General features: G+C 40.0%; 1 protein-coding gene across 2 annotated transcripts in view; it reads right to left on the reverse strand.

Moving 5' to 3' along the window:
* The window catches only part of SYTL5 (synaptotagmin like 5), a 41,111-nt gene extending 32,546 nt beyond the window's left edge, over positions 1-8,565 (reverse strand). For both annotated transcript variants that reach the window (XM_053934835.1, XM_053934834.1), the window contains exon 1: positions 8,405-8,565. The gene's annotated coding sequence lies outside the window, so the exon portion shown is untranslated. The remainder of the gene's footprint in view (positions 1-8,404) is intronic.
* Between the last annotated feature and the right edge of the window lie 210 nt (positions 8,566-8,775).

Below are 8,775 nucleotides of genomic sequence, written 5' to 3' on the forward strand. Positions count from 1 at the left end.
TATGAAAGCTATTAAATAAAATCTTTATGCCTCAACCAGGAATTTTAAAATTACTTCTGTTGGTTCCAAACACTGAAAAGGATTCACTTCATTACAAACTATGCCTGGCCTGGCTGGTGTAAAAAATGGGGTTTTTTTGAATGTGTATTTTCACAATTCCCTTATAGCATGAACTTCTCTGTGCAGTTATTTTATTCCAAGACTTATGGCATGTTTAATGTTTTATATCAAACCATAATCCCTCCAGACCTTTCACTACACCATCAAATTCCATTGCAATGTGAATGACATATCACACTGCAGTATGATCTATATAGTAAATTTGTTTTTTTCCTCGGTTACTAACAACTTTGACCATAAAACTCCAAAAGTGCTGCTTTCCCCTTGGATGGAGATTTCACCTATCCCTGATATCTTACCAGAAATGCTTAACTTGATGAAGGTCAGACAGAACACTGCCCACATCCTTATCCAGAGAAGCATCTTCACCCTTCTCCAAGCTCTGACAACTTAAAGGAGTTGTGACCTTCACCCAGCAGAGTTGGGTTCCAGCAGAGTTGGAGGCTGCTGCACACGAAGCTCCAGGCTTTTACAACCAAACCCTGCAATTATTTCCACACACAGCCCTGATAGTGACACCCACCTGGGTGGGTTGCTGTGGCTCATGGAGGGGCAGCTCTTTGCCACAGAGCCCCTGGAGAGCCATCCCCTACATTTTCTGGCCAGATGTGAAGAGTGATGAGGGAGAGAAAACCTCTGGTGCCTCCTGCATCACAGGCGCCTGGGTGGAAGGGTGGCTGAGACCAGAGTGTCTGCTTGTTTTGCTGTCCACTAGATTTGTGATCTGATGTGGAGATTTGACCCAACAATAGCAGGACCAAGAGCTCGGGGAGAGTCCTGGGGGCTGGAGAGACCAAAGGAGCTGCAGACAAGGGAAGGATGGTTGGGGCAGCTGTGGAAGGAGACAGGGAAGGGAGCAGATGGAGGACTTTGGGCTGTGCAAGGAAGGATCAGCAGCGCTATTGCTGATGGAGGCTCCCTCAGCATCCATCCCTGGGAGAGGGCCCTCCTCTCCTCCATTCCATTGTGGTATGGGACCTTAGAGCTACCATCAGACCCCCTCTCTGTGTCCCCACTCCATCCCAGAGCCTCTGCTGCTTCTCTCTCTGGCAGTAAAGCAGCCTACAAGATGGGAAAGGCTGGCACCAGGCTGGAAGTGAGGAAGGAGAATTGTACAGGACTTTCTCTTCCTCTTGCCATCCCTGTGTAACTACTGACCCAATACTCATCTTCCTCAAAACATAAGCTTTGCATGGAAGGGATAGATCCGTTTATTTGGGCAACAACAGTTGATCCCTTTATCTTCTGGCAAAGGATAACTAAGAAATCTACTTCTCTTAATAACTCTCTCTGTAATCTGCAACCTGCCACTATCAAACAGCCCCAAATTACCCAGCTTGTGACCTCTTGCTTAGCCAGGGATGTTCCTGGACATTGCTGGCAAACACAAATTGGGCCCCAAGGAAAGAGGAGGGTGCAAATCCCTTTTTCAGGGCTGAGCAGGCAAAGGAGTGTGACAGTCACTACAGTGGCAGAGCTGAACGTGTGCCCATTCAGGTAATGGCCCCAAACTGAACTGCCCACCTTCTTCATTAGACTGATGTTGTTAAGATCCACCTTTTCAATGAGGTGCCAACTCCTTGACAGGGATACTCTGAACAGGCTCACACCCATTTTGCTCTGGCTTCACCAGAAGAATGAGGTCTGAGGCAAAACACAGACAACTCCCTCAACTGAGGCACAAAACATGGCAAAGAGAGGGAGAACTGCCTTGCTTCAGTCAGGTGCTTCACCCCTCTGGCCAGCCCTGTTTATCCCCAGTGAAAGGGAAAAAGCCATCCAGCCATTGAGAGTGCTGCATGAAACAAGAGGCCTCAACCCTCACTTCAGACCTTCATCCTTATTTCCATCAGTGTTACTGTCTGTCTTGAGATCCTGAATTCAGCTGGCAGACCTATTTTTTTTTTTTTTTGCAAAAATGTCCTTACCCAACAGATCATTTCCACAAAAACAGCACTTTCTAATGAAATAAAGGGAAAATCCCCATGCTTTGCAGATTTGAATTTCTAGTGCACTAGTATTGGATGTATTTTCCATGTATGCAAAGACTTCATGTTCATGTTATCTTTATCACTCACACATGTCAGGAGTACCTATTAAAAGAATTTTTGTTCTACACATAAATAGAAATTACTTCAGATCAAATGATTGCCTAAGTCTCTGACTTGAAGTTTGAATTTAATAATTGCATTTGACATTCTGAATAAAAAAAATGAAGAGCAAGAGCTAAACAATCTTATAATAATAATAATAATAATAATAATAATAATAATAATAATAATGTTATATTCATGCAATTATGACAAGGGGAGTCTCTCTCCTACTGAGACAGAAAAAAGATGCACTATTTCAGATACAGGATAAAATGAACCCTTTCTGTCTAAAGAACTGTTTCAGGTGAAAAGAAACAAAGGTTTTACTCAATAGCACATTGAATCAGTGCTTGCAGGTTTGCCTTTGTTGTTTGCAAAATGGGCCCAAGGTCCATGCTGACTGCAGATCATGCTATGTGCATGTGTTTTCTTTACTTTTTTGGTTAGGTGTAGCTCATGATCTAAACAACATGCATAATTTCTGCTAAAACAGGATTTAGACTGGTCTTCCAAGGTGCTCAACAGATGCTGAAGTCAGTAGCTTTAGAAAAAAGGAAAACTGCTGCAAATTGTAAGAACAGCAATTTTTGCATGATTGCTCTTTCCTACGCTCAGAACAGCTAGGAAAACTAACATTCAGGCAGTTGAGTTGAGTACCAAATACTTTAGGTATCTGCTAAAGTCCTTCTACATTAATTACTAATCCACCAACTCACATCATCATGGGAGAGGGAGCAGGTTACGGTTCCGTGCTTCTTCCCCCTCTGTGATGTCCCACTAAACAAATTAATGACACTCTGCTCAGTTTAGAAACAGAACATAACCTATGGCCTGCCCCTCAAAAACTCAGATTTTCCACTCTCATTTTTGCAAGGCACTTCATGGTTAAATGTCCCAGTTAATAAAAAAAAAATCAATTTCAGATGGGAAGTCCCAATTGTTACTTTCAATTCTTTTTTTAGGGAAAACCCCCACATTGGTAAAACAGTTTCATCTCCATTTGATCATCTTGTCTAACTCACATCCACAGTAGATGCAAGAGATTCAGCCTATCCTCCTTTCCATCCCCTATTCCTCAAGTTATTTTACTTCCTCCTCAGGAAGAAAATGTGGGAAAAAAGGCAAAACCAAAAGCTGGATAAAATGTAGTCCATGTTGGAAGACAGCAAAGCCCTTATCATATACCCTCACATACCATCATCTTTGTATGTATTTGATTTCACAGAGTATTTTCTACAACATAAATTAATTCCACTCTAAGTTTTATTATGCTGTGAGGCTATTAAACAGAATTTTTGACTCTGTCAAAAGAAAGCAAATTTGCCTAGAAGTTACTAAAATTAAAAGAAATTTGAAAAGAATTTGCATGCTAAAAAATTGGAAATACCTCTATTTTTAGGCTCCTAATGGGAATAAATGTTACTAAGAGATTCCAGTGAATTTTCATGACATGTTAAGACAGCACAATTATTTCAGAGATTAAGATAAATTTTCCATTACTGCTTTGTTCTGCTGTAATAATTTGGGCTAACTAGACATTTGATATATAAAGGCAGTGCTCTCAGATACCTAGACACACTTGCAATGAGAAGTACAGACAGTATCAAGGTGTGAAATAAGACTTTCAGAAGACAGCTGGAAGAACTTTATTTCCCTCAATCTATTGATCATTTTGTCTGCCAAATGTAAAACACAAAGTGATCATAATTTAAGAAAATGCAGGGGGGGAAAAGAGACTTTAATGGAAAGTTTCTCTTTTAACACCCATGTTTGAAAGCTCCTGATGACCTCAGTTCCTTGTATGGAGGGAATGGAGCAGAAATCTTCCTCTTTCAAGAGCATCACTACATACAGGCTCGATTTACCTCATTAAATAGTGCAACAACACAACTATCAAACAAAATCACATGGATAAGGACTGTCTTGTTCTCTGACCTTGGCTGGAGAACTAAGAGTTTGGCTAAACACTTAGCTCTAATCCTTCTTGTAATGCTTCTGGAAATGCTTTGTCTTGTGACTTTATATTTTCCCTGGTAATAACAACCATAAGGGCAAAATCCAACTAAATAATTTCCTCTTTATTCAAGGGAGATCTCCTTTGACAGTAACTCTAAACTGTAAGACAACTTGCATATAAACCTGTTTGTTATACTTAAAAATACTGATGAACCTCTGCCACTACTCACATTCAAATGTCTTTCCTTAAATTCACTAAATCTTCTTTTTTGAGAGCTTTTTAGAATGTAATTATTGTATTGTAACAAGCTTCTCCATCTCCATAAGCTGTTTTTCAGGCAAGTCTGTCTCTGGAGAAATGGCAGATGAAATGCTCTAAGTATTATTGTATAGAAGTCAGATTCTCTTGCTGCCAGATGATGTTCTGATTGACAGATGAACAAAGAGACTGTATTATTAAATGAACTGGTATCTCACCCCTACAGCCACCATCATGTTACTATGTTGTGCTTAGGGCTTTTTAATTTGTTCAGATAATAATATTATGTTTTACCACATACTCATAAAATCAGCACCTTGAAATGACTGTTCTTTAAATCAAAGTGAGAGTGCTCGCAGTTTGCCACCCTTGTTTTTTCTTTCTTTTTTTTTTTTTTTTTTTTTTTTTTTTTGGTAGCTGGTCATAAATCCACCGTAACTCTTAAAGCAATAACAACATTTTATCCCAGGCCACATGAGAAAATGTACTTTCACTGTACTGAAAGCATCCCAAACTCCAGTGTTAGGACTGGACACGCAGGATTCAAAAAGCTCATAAGGAAATTAATGTCAAAATGTATTAAATGAAGCAACATGCAGAAGGTGGCTGATATTACCTACATTCTTTTTATTGACATCGGTTATTTGTTTCTGCAACCATTTTGGATTATCTGTGTCATTCAAGGTATTTCTGCAGTAATTTGTGCAATAGTTGTCTCTTTGAATGAACACACTTCCCACCCAGTACCAGACCTTCTTTCTGACACCAAATCTGCTAATTAGGTTTTCCGCAGTTCTGAAAAACTTCTGGACACATTCCTGCAGGTGTAATTCATGACTATGAAGAAGGCTTGTACAAGCTACTGCTATAACCTTAAATAGCCCTTAAAGGACATTCTTGAGCAGAGTTTGGGGAGCACAGGCATGAACCAGTACAGCACCAAAATTGTTAAGGGTTCACAAAGGCCATAAACACTTCTCCCTGACTTTTAAAGGCCATAAACACTTCTCCCTGACTTTTAAGATGTCTCTTGATGACAACAGACATCACATCACAACAACAGTTTAACTAGGCTCTGCTAATGGATCAGCTCAGCAGGGGCTAGAGTCTGTACAGATATCAACATAATCAAGGCTGCTGAAAAAGGGACAATGGAGAGGGACAAATATAATAGTTTTCCAACACTCTTTGGAAAACATGGTAAAACAGTCCAATTTGACAGACACAAACACTGCATGCAGGTCAATGCTACAGAGCTAAAAGATTTTTCTCCTCTTTCTGCCTTTTGTTTGCTACTTATAAAGCATAAATGTCTCTTAACACTGTATTATTTTCTCTTCCTTTCCTTCTGCCTTTTCTTCTTGTCAAAGGCCTTATTAAATTAATCAGCTCCTCCGTCAAAAGTAATTTAAAAAGCCTAAAAATCCTGATTCCCCCTGCATTTCTCACTTGGTAGAAAAGCAGAACTGAAATAATTTAAATGAGAACTCTGCACAATGATGTAACTGAAATGCCTTTCCCAAACTTCCATCTCCACACTGCCCACACAGAAGATTATCTCTCTGTGTACTCCCAGCAATGTAAAAGACATTTTACATATCATTAGCTGTCATGAAGTCTTGCAGAAACACTGCATATGAACAAAAATAAAGGGGAGAGAGAACTTTCAATTTAATGAAGATTCTCAACATGGACAAAAGCACTTGAAAAGTACTTGAAAATTTGCAAGCAAATTACACCATGGTTTGTAACAACCTAAAGGCAGGCTTCAGCCAGAATTAATTGTCAAGGTGGTTGCTAAGACCACTGCTTGGAACACAGAACTGCAGCACAATCAGCACAAGCAGAGGTCACACAGGTTTTGAGAAATGGCCTCACTCATCTCTCAGCCCCAGAACAGGACCATCTTTGCTGATGTCATCACCCCAAGGGAGGTTTATCCAACCTGTTGTAAAACAACATTCTGCAACCCTTCCAAGTTATGTCAATGTTCATGCCATCTAAATTACATCTTTTCACTGCAATTTAAGTATCACATTACTTTTCTTACCCAAAGAGGCGTCTTAGAACAACCTGTAAGCCGCATTCTGTAGATTTAAAACTCAGGTATTTTCAGTCTTCTCTTGCCTAGGCTGAACACTTGTGACTCCTTCTATTGCTCTGGACATCCTGTGTGCTAAGTCTCATTACTTTCTGCTGAACTTTCTCCAGGTGGCCAATATGAATTCTGATACAAAGAATCAAGGTACTCTACATAAAATAGGATCTTATCATGTATTTTACAGGCCACAATTTGGCTTGTGCATCATTGTGTGACGTTCAATTTTTCTGCAGTGGAAAATTCTGTTGATTCATGTTCAGCTTTTATCCAGTAAAATACCCAGATCCTTTCCTAAGGAACAGCTGCAGAAGTTGTTGTTATTCTCATTTTATGTTTCTGCAGCTGCATTTTTTTCCCAAATACAGCACTTCCAAGTGCCCATAGGGAGCCATCACTTGTTTTACCTTCAAACCACTTCTCTAAATTCTAAGCATCACTTTGAAACCCAATCTTGTCCTTGAGCATTCCTGGAGCACCTCTCAGTTTTATGTCTCCTGCAGGTGTAACTGGCAAATTCATCTGCTGCATCAAGGTCCTTAACTAAAATATTTAACAGTAATAAGCCAGGAAATATTCTGCTCTATATCATTGGGGTTTTTAAAAAGGTTTTTTGGTTTGTATGTGTGGCACTTCTTTTGAGGTTATTTTTGTTTGTTTGGGATTTTTTGGGCTTTTGTTTTCTTTCGTTTTTTGACAGTGAAATGTCCATAACTATGCTGAGAACAGAGATTTACAATTTTCCAGGCAGGTCTGCAGTCACACTGGCAGAATTTATTCCAGGGCACAGCTACCCTAATTTGTCAGCCTATTAGAAAGGAACAAGAGAGAGTATCAAAAGGTTAACTTCAGCCAAGTTATAAGACAGCAACCAATCTTCCTCTGTCGCCTATCAAAGGTGGAAATTAAATTGATTTTGACATTATTTGTTCTTGAGCCAGCTCTTACTCCTCATCCTGTCACCTTGTCTCAGCTTTCAAACAACACAGCTACCGTTTGTTTCAGTGTTTTTAGAGAAATTAGAGGTAATGTGGCAGGGTCAACAGATCCCTTTTTCTTTTCTTCATTTTTAAATGAACACAGCATTGTGTTTGCTGTCCTCCATGCTGTCACCTCACTTGCACCCCATCACTTCTGAAAGGCACAGCACTGACATTATCTCAGGAACTGCCTGAGGCAAAGTACAAGGACCTCAGCCAGGCCTCTACCAATTTAAAATCATTTCACAAATCAAACACGTAAACATTTTTTGTTTTAAGAGCTGAGACACTCTCCTTTGGATGTGCCCCACTGGATGCAGAGGGGGTTAAGGCTCCTACTTAACAATGGATGCAACCTTCTAAAGCTAAAGTTTGAAGACACAAACCCTAAACTCCATGCCCTACTGTGGTAATTTTTCACTGACTGTCTAAGTGGCCAAAGTCTTGACAGAACTAGTGATTTGGGTTCAGTTCCTGAAACACTTTACAAAAAGCCTTCCCTTCCTGATCCCTATTTTGAAGGTCTGTTAAAAAAAAAATCCCTCCAATTCTTTTTTTATCACGTCTCTTTCTTACATTATCCAGTCCTTACATCAGGATGCATAACTGAGTTTTGTTGCCCAACACATTTCTCCTGTCCTTCATGGTTATCTTACCAAATCAAGCAAAAAAAAATCCCACATTACCAAACTAATCAAGTGAATTATTCTTCCAAGTCTTTAGAAAACAAGCTAGTTGAAACTGGCATGGAATTGGGAAAAGAGATATTGCAGCAAATAAAACCCCCAGATCAGCCTCTCCCCTTGTGCATTCTCTGTAAGGGGATGTACAATGGTAGCACAAAATCACTGCCAGGGCTGGAACCTCCACACGTGGTTATAAAAACTGCCCAACTTACGCAATCTTGGCACACACCGAGCACTTCCAGTGCCCCTCAGCTCCCAGCACACGGCACGTGCTGCACACCCGCAGTTTGCAGCTCTGGCACAGGTCTCCCCTGTCAAAAATGAAGCCCAGGCCCTTCTGGCAGCGAACACAGACCCTGCTGTTGTCCTGTTGAGAGTGGCGGTTTCCGCCTTTCCTTCTCACTTCCAGAAGCTCATTTTTCAGTTTCCTAGAAGTAAAAAAATTAAATCTTTTAATCTGGAGATTCAACTCAATGATCTGTAAGAACTTATTAACAGATTAACATTTTATGCTAAAAATACAAGATGTGAGTAATTGCAGGGTTTTTTTTGGTTGCATTTGCTGTATTTCTTGACACAGAGG

The sequence above is a fragment of the Vidua chalybeata genome, chromosome 2 (assembly GCF_026979565.1).
Source record: "Vidua chalybeata isolate OUT-0048 chromosome 2, bVidCha1 merged haplotype, whole genome shotgun sequence".
NCBI lineage: Eukaryota > Metazoa > Chordata > Aves > Passeriformes > Viduidae > Vidua > Vidua chalybeata.